Below are 17,025 nucleotides of genomic sequence, written 5' to 3'. Positions count from 1 at the left end.
TTGGACGATCTCATAAAGGCGAGGTCCAGGGAGCAGTTGCTGATTAGCGTAGCACACTCTCAGGAAGTGTTGCAACAGCACGGCTGGATTCTGAATATTCCAAAGTCGCAGCTGATTCCTACGACGCGTCTGCCCTTCCTGGGCATGATTCTGGACACAGACCAGAAGAAGGTGTTTCTCCCGGCGGAGAAGGCTCAGGAGCTCGTGACTCTGGTCAGAGACCTCCTAAAACCAAAACAGGTGTCGGTGCATCACTGCACGCGAATCCTGGGAAGGATGGTGGCGTCATACGAAGCCATTCCCTTCGGCAGGTTCCATGCGAGGATCTTTCAGTGGGATCTGTTGGACAAGTGGTCCGGATCGCATCTTCAGATGCATCGGCTGATCACCCTATCCCCCAGGGCCAGGGTGTCTCTTCTGTGGTGGCTGCAGAGTGCTCACCTTCTCGAGGGCCGCAGTTTTGGCATACTGGACTGGGTCCTGGTGACCACGGATGCAAGCCTCCGAGGATGGGGGGCAGTCACTCAGGGAAGAAACTTCCAAGGGCTGTGGTCAAGTCAGGAGGCTTGTCTGCACATAAATATCCTGGAACTAAGGGCCATATACAACGCCCTGAGTCAAGCGGAGCCTCTACTTCGAAACCAACCGGTGCTGATTCAGTCAGACAACATCACCGCAGTGGCCCATGTAAACCACCAGGGCGGCACAAGAAGCAGGGTGGCAATGGCGGAAGCCACCAGGATTCTTTGTTGGGTGGAGAATCACGTGCAAGCACTGTCAGCAGTGTTCATTCCGGTAGTGGACAACTGGGAAGCAGACTTCCTCAGCAGGCACGACCTCCACCCAGGAGAGTGGGGACTTCATCAAGAAGTCTTCACGCAGATTGCAAATCGATGGGAACTGCCACAGGTGGACATGATGGTGTCCCGCCTCAACAAAAAGCTAAAAAGGTATTGCGCCAGGTCAAGGGACCCTCAGGTGATAGCTGTGGACGCACTAGTAACACCGTGGGTGTTCCAGTCGGTCTATGTGTTTCCTCCTCTTCCTCTCATACCCAAGGTGCTGAGAATCGTAAGAAAAAGAGGAGTGAGAACAATACTCATTGTTCCGGATTGGCCAAGAAGGACTTGGTGCCCGGAACTGCAAGAAATGCTCACAGAGGACCCATGGCCTCTGCCTCTCAGACAGGACCTGTTGCAACAGGGACCCTGTCTGTTCCAAGACTTGCTGCGTTTGACGGCATGGCGGTTGAACGCCGGATCCTAGCGGAAAAGGCATTCCGGATGAAGTTATTCCTACGCTAATAAAGGCTAGGAAGGACGTGACAGCAAAGCACGATCACCGTATATGGTGAAAATATGTTGCTTGGTGTGAGGCCAGGAAGGCCCCTACAGAGGAATTCCAGCTGGGCTGGTTCCTGCACTTCCTACAGTCAGGAGTGACTGTGGGCTTAAAATTGGGGTCCATAAAGGTCCAGATTTCAGCCCTATCCATTTTCTTTCAAAAAGAACTGGCTTCTCTTCCTGAGGTTCAGATGTTTGTTAAGGGAGTGCTACATATTCAGCCCCCTTTTGTGCCACCAGTGGCACCTTGGGATCTCAATGTGGTGTTGGGTTTCCTGAAATCCCACTGGCTTGAGCCACTTACAATAGCTCCACGGTCTTATCTCACGTGGCAAGTGGTCATGCTATTGGCCTTAGCTTCGGCTAGGCGTGTGTCAGAATTGGCGGCTTTGTCATGTAAAAGCCCCTATCTGGTTTTCCATATGGACAGGGCAGAATTACGGACTCGTCCGCAGTTTCTGCCAAAGGTGGTGTCATCCTTTCATTTGAACTAACCTATTGTGTTGCCTGCGGCTACTTGTGACTTGGAGGATTTCAAGTTGCTTGATGTAGTCAGGGCTTTGAAGATTTATGTAGCCAGAATGGCTGGAGTCAGGAAAACTGACTCGCTGTTTATCCTGCATGCATCCAACAAGCTGGGTGCTCCTGCTTCAAAGCAGACTATTGCTCGCTGGATTTGTAACACGATCCAGCAGGCTCATGCTGTGGCTGGCGTTCCGCATCCAAAATCAGTAAAAGCTCATTCCACAAGGAAAGTGGGCTCTTCTTGGGCGGCTGCCCGAGGGGTCTCGGCATTACAGCTTTGCCGAGCTGCTACTTGGTCGGGTTCAAACACCTTTGCAAAATTCTACAAGTTTGATACCCTGGCTGAGGAGGACCTTGTGTTTGCCCATTCGGTGCTGCAGAGTCATCCGCACTCTCCCGCCCGTTTGGGAGCTTTGGTATATTCCCCATGGTCCTTACGGAGTCCCCAGCATCCACTAGGACGTTAGAGAAAATAAGATTTTACTCACCGGTAAATCTATTTCTCGTAGTCCGTAGTGGATGCTGGGCGCCCGTCCCAAGTGCGGACTTTCTGCAATACGTGTATATAGTTATTGCTTAAATAAGGGTTATGTTATGTGGCATCCGTTGAGCGATGCTCGTTTGTTGTTCATACTGGTTAACTGGGTAAGTTTATCACAAGTTGTACGGTGTGATTGGTGTGGCTGGTATGAGTTTTACCCTGGATTCCAAAATCCTTTCCTTGTAATGTCAGCTCTTCTGGGCACAGTTTCCTTAACTGAGGTCTGGAGGAGGGGCATAGAGGGAGGAACCAGTGCACACCAGTAGTACTAATTCTTTCTTAGAGTGCCCAGTATCCTGCGGAGCCCGTCTATTCCCCATGGTCCTTACGGCGTCCCCAGCATCCACTACGGACTACGAGAAATAGATTTACCGGTGAGTAAAATCTTATTTTTAGTTTAAGGAATTGTTTCTGCAGTGGGGTACACTGTGTTCCACAGGGAATACATCGGGCTGTAGAGTTGGATCTTGATCCAGAGGCACCAACAGGCTAAAGCTTTGACTGTTCCCAGGATGCATTGCATGGCCTCCCCTCTAACCCCACCTCTGCCCCGTGGAGCTCACTTTGTAAGTTGGTGTCTGCAGAGCAGGTCACTTAACAGGGGAGGCTGCGCTAGGCAGCCTTGAAAGGAGTTTTTATTAGAAGATTCTAAAAGGGCTGCAGCACTTTTGTCCAAGTGACATACTGTGCTGCGGCTCCAACATTCCCCAGCAGTGCCGCATACTCCCGCTGGCCGAGTTCCCAGATACTTGCGGTGGATGCGCTCCGGTTTCCAGGCACACGCCGCTGGTGCTCTCCAGGATCGCGTGGCTGCTTCTTTGGGAGGAGGTAAGATGGTCCTCCAGGTGGGACCCGCTGATATTGCTTTCCTGTTGCGGTCTTAGGAGATGGACCATGTCGCTGGTGTGGACACTGTGGCCATACAGGGACCCCACTATATCCACCAGGGCAGGGAGCACAGGTCAGATTTCACAAAAATCCTTGTTACAAGGCTCAACCGTACGCGGTGGGGAGGACCAGCATAGGGGATAAGGCTCTTGACCTGTAGTCCCTCCCCCAGCTCCGGGTGCCATCTACTGCTGGTGTTCCCATCCTGGAGCTGCTTCTCACTCTCCCTGACAGAGATTTGGGCGCCATCTTTACACAAGCAGCTGCTTCTGATCTCCGGGACTGCAGGGCAGTGTCAACTCTGTAAATCCACCTGCCTCATCAGTGCTGTGCATTTACAGTCACTTATGTATTCTACATTTAATTTTAGACAGTAAGTTAAGAACAAGTGTACTTCTACCTGAATATTTAGTACAAGCATTCTCCGATATACATCCAGTATCTACTGTGCATTGTTATATTTATTTCTGCTGCTGGGTACACTGGGCTCCACAAGGAATGGACAATGGGGTGTAGAGTAGGATCTTGATATGAGGCACCAACAGGCTCAAAGCTTTGACTGTTCCCAGAATGCATAGCGCCGCCTCCTATATCACCCCGCCTCCCTGCACAGGTTCTCCGTTTTGTAGTTGGTGCTGCAGTAGCAGGCACATAACAGAGGGGCTGCTCCAGGCAGCCCTAAGAAGAGCTATTTCTGAGGAAAAAAGTGAAAACTTCAAGGGCAGCAGCAGTGTTACATGTCAGTGGACATTCACGGCTGCAGCTCCGACTCTCCCCAGTGGCGCTGTATACTCCCGAGCCCTGGTTGCTGAGTAACTACAGCAGGAGGCTCCGGCTTTCTTCTTGTCAGGCACACACGACGGGGGCTCTCCGGGATCGCGTGGCTGCGCTTCGGGAGGTGGTAAATGGGTCCCGCTTGCGGGACCCGGTCTTTATCGCGATCCGGCGCGGTCAGTGGGAGGCGGGCCACGCACGCTGGCGGTGGACACTGGCAGTACAGGCGATCCCACTAGATCACCAGGGCATGGGACAGGTCAGGTTTTCTCTATAAACCGCTTTATTAGAGCCCGCAGTACCTGGTGGTTTTGCCAGCAGGGGGATAGAGCTTGGACCTGAAGCACCTCCCCCAGCCCCAGGGCGCCATTTTCTGCAAATGTTCCCGCCCTGGAGCTGCATATCTGTCTCTCCCTCACTCCCTGGCAGTGTCTGCGGCGCCATTATCCCTCAGCTCACTGTTCTTGGGAATGCTTGGGCAAATCCTCCTATGTAAAGCCGCCTGGTTGTCAGTGCTGTGACTTTACAAGCCACTTAAGTATTCTACCTGCCTTTTTTAGTCAGTGTTAGTAAGAAAGAGTGCACTTAGTCAGGGTTAACTAGTACAATTACCCTGTGATATACATCCAGTTCTTACTGTGTACTGTTATATCTATTGTTATATAGCTGTGTAAGCTAGTCCAGTGCAGTATTATTGTTAGTAATAACCTCTGCATTGTACAGACTGTGACTATTTGTGTGTGCTTTTGATAGCTGAGTGGTGTCCATTTCGTGTCTTTCACTCAACCTGCTATCCCTATATTCTATAACTTGACGGGGCTTGGTGCGTCAGGTTTTATCTAATATAGTATTATCACAAAGATATACTGTATTACGTATTTTTCTCTTATGTCCTAGAGGATGCTGGGGACTCCGTAAGGACCATGGGGTATAGGCGGGCTCCGTAGGAGACATGGGCACTCTTAAGACCTTTTAATGGGTGTGAGCTGGCTCCTCCCTCTATGCCCCTCCTCCAGACCTCAGATTCTGTGCCCAGAGGAGACTGGTCACAAACTAGGGGAGCTCTACTGAGTTTCTCTAGAAAAGACTTGTTAGGTTTTTTATTTTCAGGGAGCACTGCTGGCAACAGGCTCCCTGCTTCGTGTGGACTGAGGGGAGAGAAGCATACCTACTTTACTGATAGGCTCCGCTTCTTAGGCTACTGGACACCATTAGCTCCAGAGGGTCGGAACACAGGTGTCGTCCTCGCTGTTCGTCCCAGAGCCGCGCCGCCGTCCTCCTCGCAGAGTCGGAAGATAGAAGCCGGGTGAGTATAGGAAGCAAGAAGACTTCAAAGGCGGCAGAAGACTTCAGATCTTCGTGAGGTACTGCGCAACGGTTGCGCTGTGCGCCATTGCTCCCACACACACAACACGGCACAGCAAGGGTGCAGGGGAGGCGCCCTGGGCAGCAATTTTTACCTCATATATAGGCTGGCACAAGTATAGATACTGCTGAGGCAGTATATAAAGCCCCGCCAGTATAAAGAAACAGCGGGACCGAAGCCCGCCATCGAGGGGGTGGAGCTTGTTCCCTCAGCTCTAACCAGCGCCATTTTCTCCACAGCTTGCTGCAGAGAAGCTGCTCCCGGACTCTTCCCTGCTGTACACAAGTAACAGGGTGCAAAACGAGGGGGGGGGGGGGGGCACATTAATTTGGTGCAAAATTTATTATTATAAAAGTGCTTACTAGTCTGGCACTTTGTTTCAGAACCACAGTGCGCTGGGTGTGAGCTGGCATACTTTCTGTCTCTTCAAAGGGCCTTATTGTGGGTCTGTCCCCATATCCATATAGCCCAGTGTGTGTGGGGTGTCAGTATGTGTGTGTCGACATGTCTGAAGCGGAAGGCTCTTCTAGGGAGGATGCAGAGCAGATGGTAGTATTGTCTCCGGAGGCACCGCCGACTGCTAATTGGGTTGACATGTGGAATGTTTTGAATGCGAATGTGGCTTTATTTTTTTTATTTTTTAAATATTTGTTTATTCAAATTTTCCATTTACAACAGAAAGTAAACATTGTTACAAAGTCAGATATCAAACCATAACAGTGACAAGAAAAGTGAATGGAGAATTGCAATAAGAAGTATCTATTTATAATGGTAATACGTAGCTATAACACCCATCAATAGAACAGGAATAAAAACCCCTGAGGTAAATCAGCAAGATCAAAGATGCAATCAGCGTGATATCTGACCATAGAGAGCATTCGCAGCAAAAGAATACAGACCTAAACATAACCACAAAAAAAAAAAAAGACAGACAGGGGAAAGGAAAAAAAGGGGGGAACCTAGATCATGTGTAACACATCCCAGCATGTACCAGTGTAAGTGTAGTAGTCCACCTTATACCTTCCTAGCACCTCTACGAAGGTTTATAATCATTGAAGTCTCTCTCTCTCTATATATATATATATATATATATATATATTATATATTATTATATGTCTTATTTGTCCTGATGAAAATGTAATCATTTACATTGAAACGTTGACAGTATTCCTGGAGTTTGTGTCTTGATTCATTCGCCGTGAGTGCCGCCCGCACAGACGTGTTATATCTGAGGGAGGTAGATTCCTCTCCCATTGGGAAGGCACCGGCAGCTTACTTGAAATATCTTAAAGGTTTATGGAGTGCCACCTGACTGGTTGGTATATGTGGTCCGTTTGCTAGCGTGCACGCTTGGATGGACTTATGGTCGGCACCCGCCAATATTTTTCTTTTGATTTATACGTGCATTTTTCTGATTGGACGTTTTTAAAGTACACCTGCACCGTGGTGGTTGTCATGTACCTGTATTGAGAGTTGCTCAGGACAGTGACTTCTGTGTGGTAGCTTACCCAGCATGATGACATCTCAGGTGGATACAGATCTGGATGCAGTATTAGCTGTGATTGATCTCACACAAGGAGATACATTCAGCTATTCAGATGTGGATGCAGCTAACATCCGATTCAAAGACCAACTAAGCACTACCAGTGGTGAGGTGGATAATGTGCACTTGTTCAGAGATTTACTGAGGCTGAAGAAACGTGAACAGGACTTCTATTACCACGGGGTAACATTATCAGATTACCATCGTGAAGGAAAGATTCCCCGTGGCTTCAGAATCAAGAATGTTCCAACTATTGGTCGCTTTAATGTGCCATTCTGTAAAAAATGGATTTCAATACTAAACAAGTGCTCATTTGACTTGATTTTATTAGTGATAGAGGAAGTCACTCGTGAGCTGACCGATATCAGAGCTCAGATAGAGGCTTTTGAAACATCTCACAAAACTACACTTAGTGAGGATCAAACCAATGATTGGTTGGGCAACCTGTCCACACAGGTGGATAAGTATAAAAAAGAATTAATCCAATACAAACGGAACAAGTTGGAGAAGGTGAATATGGACTATACACTGAAACAAGTATACCCGTGGATCACCGGCACTACCAATTCTGGCAGATTTACTAGGAGACGCTACCCCCATCGGAATAATCAGGTTCCCCTTGATACAGATACCTCCACAGATGGAAATGCCTCGGCAAGTGAGGTGGAATCCCAGGACACTATCTCCGGTCGTCCCCCTTTAGGGGTTCGCACAAGGGCACAAATCACAGACCGCGGAGGCAACATACGAGGAGGGGGGGCCAGAACAAGAGGTCGAGGTCCGGGACGTCCCCGTTACAAACGGAACAAATAATCTTCAATCTCTCCGACAGAACTCTTTCTCCTATGGAAAATCAAGTTCTTTCCAAGGGATTGAACTTTGTCCCAACCAACAGTTTTGACCCTTTTGAGTGGAAGATTGAACAGTTCAAATTGGAGAGGCAATTACGCCTTAAGGAATATTTCAATGACAAACCTGCCTTATTAGATTCAGCTAGTGAGCTTCCATCTTCACTACGGACCAATTCGAGATTTGACCCTGTGTCCCATAATCAATCAATTAAAGTTTTTTGTCGCACCTTAAACAGCTCTGTACAACATGCGATTTCTACATCTAAATTAGGTCACTCGAATTTGTGCCGTGAGGAGTGGTAGGCACTGCAGTCACTCAGTAAATATGATGATGTGGTCATTCGCCCCGCCGATAAGGGTGGGGCCATAGTTATCCAGAATATTTCAGACTATGTGTCAGAATTGGACCGCCAACTGAGTGACAGCAGTGTCTACCGTAAACTCCCTCTTGATCCCACCTCCCAATTCAAACAGGAACTAGACAAGGTCCTCAGTGAGGCAGTGTCTAGTGAATTGATCTCACAAGTTACATGTGATGCTTTGACTACCAGATTTCCGGTAACCCCAATACTTTATTCGTTACCAAAAATCCATAAGGATGCCCATCGCCCTCCCGCTAGGCCTATTATATCTGCCAGGGGATCGCTATACCAAAGAATTTCCATGTATTTGGATTTCTATTTGCAACCATGTGTGCAGGCTAAGGCATCTTATCTTAAAGACACAAATATGTTGTTAAAACGGTTGGGAGAGCTCCAACAGATTCCGCCGGAGTGTATACTGGCAACTATTGATGTCAATAGCCTATACACATGTATCCCCCACCAGGAAGGAATTCGGGCTGTAAGATCTTTGATTGAAGGGAATCCACTGTACAAAGGTCCCGAGATAGACCTTTTCCTTCGTTTGCTTTAACTCACCCTACAACGCAATTACTTCATGTTTAACAATGCGTACTACCTGCAACTGCAGGGGTGCGCAATGGGGAGCAATGTGGCGCCTTCATTCGCGAACAGTTACATGTTTGCGGTGGAGGAATCATTGCTCCTGAATCGCCCAGAATTTAATACTCAGATCATCTTATACGTACGCTACATCGATGATCTGTTGTTGTTGTGGGATGGGTCCCAACAAACTTTGGAGTCCCTTCTTATGAGACATAATGAGTCAGACTCACCTGTAAAGCTTACTTTTAGTTTTGATCACAGGAGCATCAACTTCCTTGATGTATGTATTCAATTAGTTGATGGCAAAGTTAATACCAAACTTTTTGTTAAGCCTACAGACAGGAATAACATGTTGTTAGCCTCTAGCCATCACCCAGTCCCGCTTAAAAAAGGTCTCCCGTACTCTCAGATGCTGCGGGTACGTAGGATCGTAAGTGATGAGAGTGCGGTAGAACCAGCATTAGATTCCATGGTTAAAAAATTCCTACAGAGGGGCTATCCATTAGATGATTTATTGGCTACTAAGTCAAAAGTATTGAGTATCCCTAGAACTGTTGCTCTTACTTCTGTGGTTAAACCACCACAAGACCGTTTGATTTGGACCAACAAATTTCATAGTTCCAGCAACCAGATTAATAGACTAACTAAGTCTTTATGGCCAGTGGTACAGTCCGATAAACACCTGAAAAGCCTAGCTCATACCAAAATTATGCCAGCGTATAAAAGAGGTAAGAACGTGAGAGATTACGTAGTAAAGACGGATATTCAATTTCCGTCAGTTCATGAGGCCAAAACTTTGGGTTTTCTTAACCCGACACGCTTGGGCTGTTTCAGGTGCTTGGGCTGCACGACTTGTAGCCATATGATTGCAGGAGATAGCTTTTGTCACCCTTATACTGGAAAGAAGTTTAAAATTCTACATCGGGTGACATGTACAACCAAATTTGTGGTGTATTTGCTGAGTTGCCCCTGCGGCCTACACTATGTGGGCAAAACGGAATGCGCCTTTAAAGAACGTATGGCGGCGCATAGATCCGTTATAAGAGCAGCACTCAGCTCCGGCAAAAGCGACCAACCGATATCCAGGCATTTTGTAACAGCTCGCCATTCTTTGGCACAACTACGATATCGTATCATTGATCACATTCCCCCACTTAAACGGGGGGGTGATAGGGGTCTGTTATTGCTTAAAAGGGAAGCCAAATGGATCCATCTGCTTGACACAATGTCCCCTAGAGGACTGAATGAACATCAGGGCCTCAATTGCTTCATCTAGAGGGTTCTGGTTCCAATATAACTCGCTTGAGAAATCTGCTGATAATTTGCATATTGGTGTGGAGTCTATATGTTCTCCACACCTTGTTTTTCATACTGCATTACCTGTATCTATAGGCAGAATGAGATGCACTTATCCAGTTTGTATTTATTTATCATAATTGTGTGTCATGGTGTGGAGTTTATATTGTCTCTACAAATTTTTTTTTTAACAATATTCATCGCCAAGTTGCGGTGTTTATCTTAACTTTTGCAATATAGTTGAGTTATTTGTTTATGCAAGCCATTACTCACAGGATACTGTCCTGTAGAGCCGCTATACTTATGCATTCAAGCTACTTTGATATAATCTGATTATTCTCTCTTTCTATTAGACCATTTAAAATATCATGCATTGTAAAAATATGAGTCCTATAGTATTCTATTATGCATAGCGGTTTCTACTCTCTTTACAGGATTGTAATGTATGTTTATTTTTTGCACTTTAGATGTGTTAGCACTTGTTAAAAAAATTTTTGTTAGTTATGGTGTGCTTCGTTCAGGTTGTCATGACGCCGGACGCCGGCGCCTGCGGATGACGTCACGGAACCGGGCGGGAGATGACGGGCGGACGCGGCTGGCGGACGGCATCATGCACAATCAGAGGAGGCTATATAGGTATGTATGTTTGTATGTCTTATTTGTCCTGATGAAAATGTAATCATTTACATTGAAACGTTGACAGTATTCCTGGAGTTTGTGTCTTGATTCATTCGCCGTGAGTGCCGCCCGCACAGACGTGTTATATATATATTATATATATATATATATATATATATATATATTATATATATATATATATATATATATATATATATTTGAGTAGTTAAGTCAAGAGTGTCAATAAATGGAGCCCATTTAATAGAAAATGACTTAACTCCTATAGATAAGTCCTGGCAAGCATACTTCCTTTCATAATACAAAAGTTGTAAGTTTACATTTTACGTCCCCCAATCTAGGAGCAGACTTTTTAATCCAGTGGAGTAATATACATTTTTTACATACTGCAAGTAAGGTAATTAACAATGGTAAAACACATTTTTCATTCCGGCCTAGATACCAGGTTGAAAAATTTATAACTAAACAAGCGGCTGGTTCCGGACAGAGGTGAAGGTGAAACATAACATTGACAAATTGCATAACTTTACACCAAAACTGCCTAATCTTATAGCAGTCCCACATACAGTGCATAAAATCCGCTTTAACTACCGTACATTTACAGCAATAACAAAGTTCATTCTTGACCATATGTCTACGTTGGTATGGGGTGATATATGCCCTGTGTAAGGTGCGAATGTGAACCTCTTGTAGATATGCAGATTTTAATATTTTCAAAGAAGAGGAATAAGAGTCAGTCAAATCTCGTAGTGTAGTTAGTAAAGGAATATCCATCCTCCATTTAGACACCAACACCTCCCACTGATTACGGTTATCAAAGGTAAGAAGTAGAGTATACAAATGTTTCACCTCATAATTTGTATGTAAAAGAAAATAAAACAACTTCTCCAAAGAATCAATCTGGGATAATGTGACATTTGGCATGTGTGGTAAGAAAAGGGGTGCTTTCCCTGACAACAAAAAATGACGAACTTGTAAAAACATAAATAGGTGTGTGTTAGGGATCGAAAAATGGCTAGAAATCATATCAAAAGAAAATAAATGGCCACCCGGGTCAAAGACCTTGTAAGATAGATCCAGCACTTTAGAACGCCATATTTTAAACCATGGATTTGTTAGTGACGGGGAGAAAGGGGGATTACCCCACAAGGGCATGAAAGTCGTAATGTGTGGATTACTGTTACAATGTTTATTAACAGCAATCCAAGCCTTGTAGGTGTCTGCAAATAAAATGTGAGTACGCAATTCTGCAGGTATAAGGGAGGGTGGTGACTGTAGAAGGGCACTAGGCGAATATGGAGATAAAATTTCCAAATCAAGAGAAAGATCTGTGTAATGAGATTTGGTTAATATCCAAGCTTGAATATATCTAAAGAAAACCGTGTGAGTACATTTTTAGATCGGGATAACCTAATCCACCTTCCTTCCTGGACGTTATAAGCTTAGCTTTAGAAATCCTGGGGCGTTTGTTTTGCCAGAGAAATTTAGAAAAAAGAGCATCTACTCTCTTTATGTCTGAATGTATTAAAGCAATTGGGAGCATCTGCATGCAGTAAAACAACTTAGGAAAAAGAATCGAGTGTATAACAGTTAGACGACCCAGAAGGGAGAGGGGAAGATCCTTCCACGCCTCAAGTTTCGTAGCGAGCTTATTAATTATGGGTTGGAAATTTGCCGAATACAGTCGTTTTAAATCAGAACAAATTAGTATGCCCAGATATTTAATCTCGGATGATGAAACTGAAAAGGGGACAGTGGGATCATTCAAGAAGTCAGAGGGGACCGCCCCCCAGAGGCAGAATCTCAGATTTGGACATATTAATTCGATATCCAGAGACTATTCCAAAAGAGCGAAGCAAGTGTAATAAAGCTGGCAAAGAACGCCGAGGGTTAGATAGAAAGATAAGAGTATCATCCGCAAACAAGCTCACCCTCAATTCCTCAGCCCCCACTCCTATTCCTGTTAATAAAGGGGACGATCGTATAGCCACCGCCAAAGGTTCTATTGCAATGGCGAACAAAAGAGGCGACAAAGGACAACCTTGTCTCGTACCTCTACGGAGGGTAAAGGCAGAAGAGAAGAGCCCATTACACACTACCTGGGATTTGGGGTTGGAGTAAAATAAATGAAGAATTTTAATAAATTGAGTAGGGAAGCCAAATTTTTCTAAGGTACGAAACAAGTGAGGCCATAACACAAGGTCAAAGGCCTTTTCCGCATCTAACGTAATTAAAATTGAGGGGGGAAAAGATGGGGGATCAGCAGTAGCCTGTTGGATCGCAGCAAGGACTCTCCGCACGTTCACCACCGAATGCCTCCCAGTAATGAATCCAGTTTGGTCTTTATGAATTATAAATGGTAAAATAGGCTTCAGTCTTTCAGCCAAAATTTTTGTAAAAAGTTTATAATCAGAATTTAACAATGAAATAGGTCTGTAGGATCCTGGAAGAGCAAGATTCCTGCCAGCCTTTGGTAAAATTTTAATAAAGGCATCCGAGAAGTGAAGGGGGAGACTCCCTGCGCTAATTATATGATTAAAACAGGCAGCTAAGGGATGGGCAATGTGAGAATCTAATAGCCTATAAAATTCATTAGTATAGCCATCAGGACCCGGGGATTTGGCTAGCTTCAGCTGCTTAATGGCTGAAAGGACTTCTGCAGTGGTGATTGGTGCAGTAAGTGGTGAACAGAAAGAGTCAGGGAGCTGAGGAAGTGGTAGCGAGTCCCAGTAAGCAGAAGAAGAGGAAAGAGAAGGATCAGTGACAGTAGGAGAAGAAGTTTGTTCAGCAGTTTCAAATGGAGTCGAATAAAGGGATTCATAAAAGGATTCCATAACCTCTGTAATTTGTAAGTCTGAAGTAGTGAGAGATCCATCCGCCTTTAACAGAGGATGAACCACGGACTGACCTCTCGATCCCTGTAATAAATTAGTCAAAAACCGTCCGGTCTTATTTCCAAATTTATAAAACTTGGAGTTAACTTGAAAAAGATAGTTGTCCCCACTCATCTGTAATAACTCAGTAATGTGCAATTTAGCTGAAAGATAGTTAGTTTTATGCTCTGGGGAAGGAGATAATTTATAAGTTTGAAAAGCACTAGAAAGAGCAGATTGCAGTTCAAGATAAGAGGCATTACGTTGTTTTTTAAGGAAGGAAGTATAAGCAATTAATTTACCTCTAATTACGGTCTTGGCAGCCAGCCAAAAAACTGTGGGATTAGAGCTTGCATATGTTGTATTATTCATTTGAAATTCTTTCCACCAAGTCTCCAATTGAGACTTCAAATTTTGTGAGTGCAATAAGTGGGAAGGAAATTTCCAATGGGGAACAGAGCCCTCTGACCTCCCAAAGCTCAGCACCATCCAAACCAAACCATGGTCTGCTATCACTGGGGATTCCATATCAACCGAGGCTATTTTGGGAAATAGCGGTTCAGCTACCAAAATATAGTCAATTCTAAACCACGTATTATGGGTCAGAGAAAGACAAGAACATTCTCTTTCTGTGGGATGTGTAGCCCTCCAAGTGTCAATTAAATTAAGTGACTTAATAAAAAATGGCATGCCAATCTTTGGCAGAGTCAGCTCACGCTTCGGGGGAGGAGTCCTGTCCAGGAAGGAAGATGAGAGTAAGTTAAAGTCACCGCAGACTATTAACGAGCTGGGATCCAAATATGTAATCTCGCAATCAGTGAGGTAAAAAAGGGTTTACTGTACATATTTGGCGCATAAACATTGCATAAATGAAAAGCCGTACCCCGGAATTCAAGCTTAAGTATTAAGAAACGACCTTCCGCATCTGAAACCATATGTGATACCAAAACATTCAGAGATTTCTTAGCCAGCACCGCCACTCCCCGAGATTTAGTATTATGGGAAGCAGAACCTAATACCACCCATCCCATCATATTCAATTTTTTAACCTCCTCAGGCATCAGATGAGTTTCTTGAAGGCAAATTAAATCTATTGCATGTTTATTTAAATAAGTCAGCAAACGCCGACATTTAGCAGGAGTATGAATGCCCCGGACATTAAGTGACCCAACCTTAAGAGACATAGTCACAAGAAGAGATAATAACTACACTAAACACCAGAAATTGTAAACCTAATCTAGGAGGGAGTGGGGAGGGAACACACAAGAGGGAATAACAGACAGTAAAAATAAAAACAAATAAAAAACACACAAAAACAAAACCACCATGAGCAGTAATAACCCATCCTCCTTATAGACTTCCAGTAAGAATTCAGCCTTCGTACAACCAGTGTCCCAAACACTGAATTCTGCAATAGCGACATAAAGAAGAAAACACCCCGGCACGGCCTCCGCCCAAGACACCGGCCAACATAATAATTAACCAGAAATCCCTGATAAATCAGGGTGTAAATTTAAGCAAGCATAAAACATAGCAAAGTAGTGTATCACTCAGAACTAAATACTGAGAGCAACTATAAAATCTAAACAAATGAGCAATACAGTACAATAATGGAATATATCCCAGGGAACATTTATCTTTAGAATTGGAACAGCGCTGCTTGTCTCAGTCATCCGGAGCCCGAGATAAATCCATAGTGCTTCTCCCATCAGCTTCCTCCTTGAGAAATGCCTCCGCATCAACAGGTGTGGTAAACTCAGAGAACTCCGATCCAGTATAAATGCGCAATCGCGCCGGGAATAACATCATGAATTTTCGATTGGTTTTAACAAGTGTAGAACAGATTGGGGAGAAGGCACGTCTCAGTCTAGAAAGTTCAGCAGAAAAGTCTTGGAAAATACGCAGAGTGTCCCTCCCATAAAATAGGATTATGTTTGTGAGACGCCCTCCAAATAGCCAAGGCATGGAGATAGTTCAAAGTCTTGAAAATTACCACTCTTGGACGCTGAGAGGAGATCCTGGCCAGATCTCCTAAACGATGCACCCTCTCAATTACAATATCAGCGTAGTCCCTTTCTATCCGTAATAATGCAGGGAGTGTAGTATGAACAAAGTGCTCCAGAGAAGCCCCCTTCAACGTTTCAGGCAGTCCAATAATTCTTAAATTATTTCTTCTGGTTCTATTTTCGATACTATCTAACTTTTCAGCCAGCCGTTTATTCTCAAGAACCAAAGCAGAGACGGATTTCTGCAGCCCCGCCACATTATCGGTATTATCACTGATGTGCTGCTCAGCTGCAGACATCCTGCCAGGCAAATGTTGTATCTGTGTCGTAATATCCACCACTGCTTTTTGTAGCAAAGGTGCCATGGCGGCTTGAATCGCTAATACCATGTCCTCATATGACAAGGAATGAGTAGGCATAGCAGACATAGACTCCCCCGTAGCAACAGCAGGGTCAGCAATCGGCTTTTTACTAACCGGAGTTCCAGGAGCCATATCAGCGTCAGGCGCCATATTGTGTTCCCCCCTGCGTTTCTCCTGTCTCGGTGGCTGCGGCGGAGGGAGCGATTTCGGAACGGCTGGTGACGCCAGAAACTTCTCCATGGTCTCCTCTGTCCTCCGGGGAGACCGGGAACGATGTTTCCCTGAGGCTGACAGCGTGCTTGCGGGAAAGGGCAGGTGTGCAGAGCGGAGCCGAGGGGAGAAGCCGCTCACTCTCCCATGCCGGAACCGGAAGTGAATGTGGCTTTATTACATAAGAGATTGGACAAAGTAGAGTCCAAATGCCAACCAGGGAGTCACTCCATGGCTCTTACTGTGTCACAAGACCCTTCAGGGTCCCAAAAATGTTCCTTTACCCAGATAGCAGACACTGATACCAACACGGATTCTGACTCCAGTGTCGACTATGATGAGGCAAAGTTGCACCCAAGGGTGGCAAAGGGTATTCAATACATGATTATTGCAATAAAAGATTTATTACACATCACAGAACACACGGGTCTGTATATTTAAGAGGAAGAAACCTGAGGTAACATTTCCCCCATCACATGAGCTGAACGCTTTATTTGAAAAGGCTTGGGAAACTCCAGACAAGAGGCTGCAGATTCCCAAGAGAGTTATAATGGCGTATCCTTTCCCCTCACAGGACAGGTTACGGTGGGAATCCTCACCCACGGTGGACAAGGCCCTTACGCGCTTGTCCAAAAAGGTGGCCCTACCGTCCCCGGACACGGCGACCTTAAAAGATCCTGCGGATCGCAGACAGGAAACTACTTTAAAATCAATTTATGCGACTACGGGAGCCCTGCTCAGACCGGCGGTAGCGTCGGCATGGGTGGGGAGCGCAATTGCAGCATGGGCAGATAACTTGTCATCTGACATGGACACCCTCGATAAAGACAGTGTTTTGTTGACATTAGGTCACATAAAGGACGC

Source organism: Pseudophryne corroboree, chromosome 2 (genome assembly GCF_028390025.1).
Source record: "Pseudophryne corroboree isolate aPseCor3 chromosome 2, aPseCor3.hap2, whole genome shotgun sequence".
NCBI lineage: Eukaryota > Metazoa > Chordata > Amphibia > Anura > Myobatrachidae > Pseudophryne > Pseudophryne corroboree.
This window is presented reverse-complemented; position numbering follows the sequence as displayed.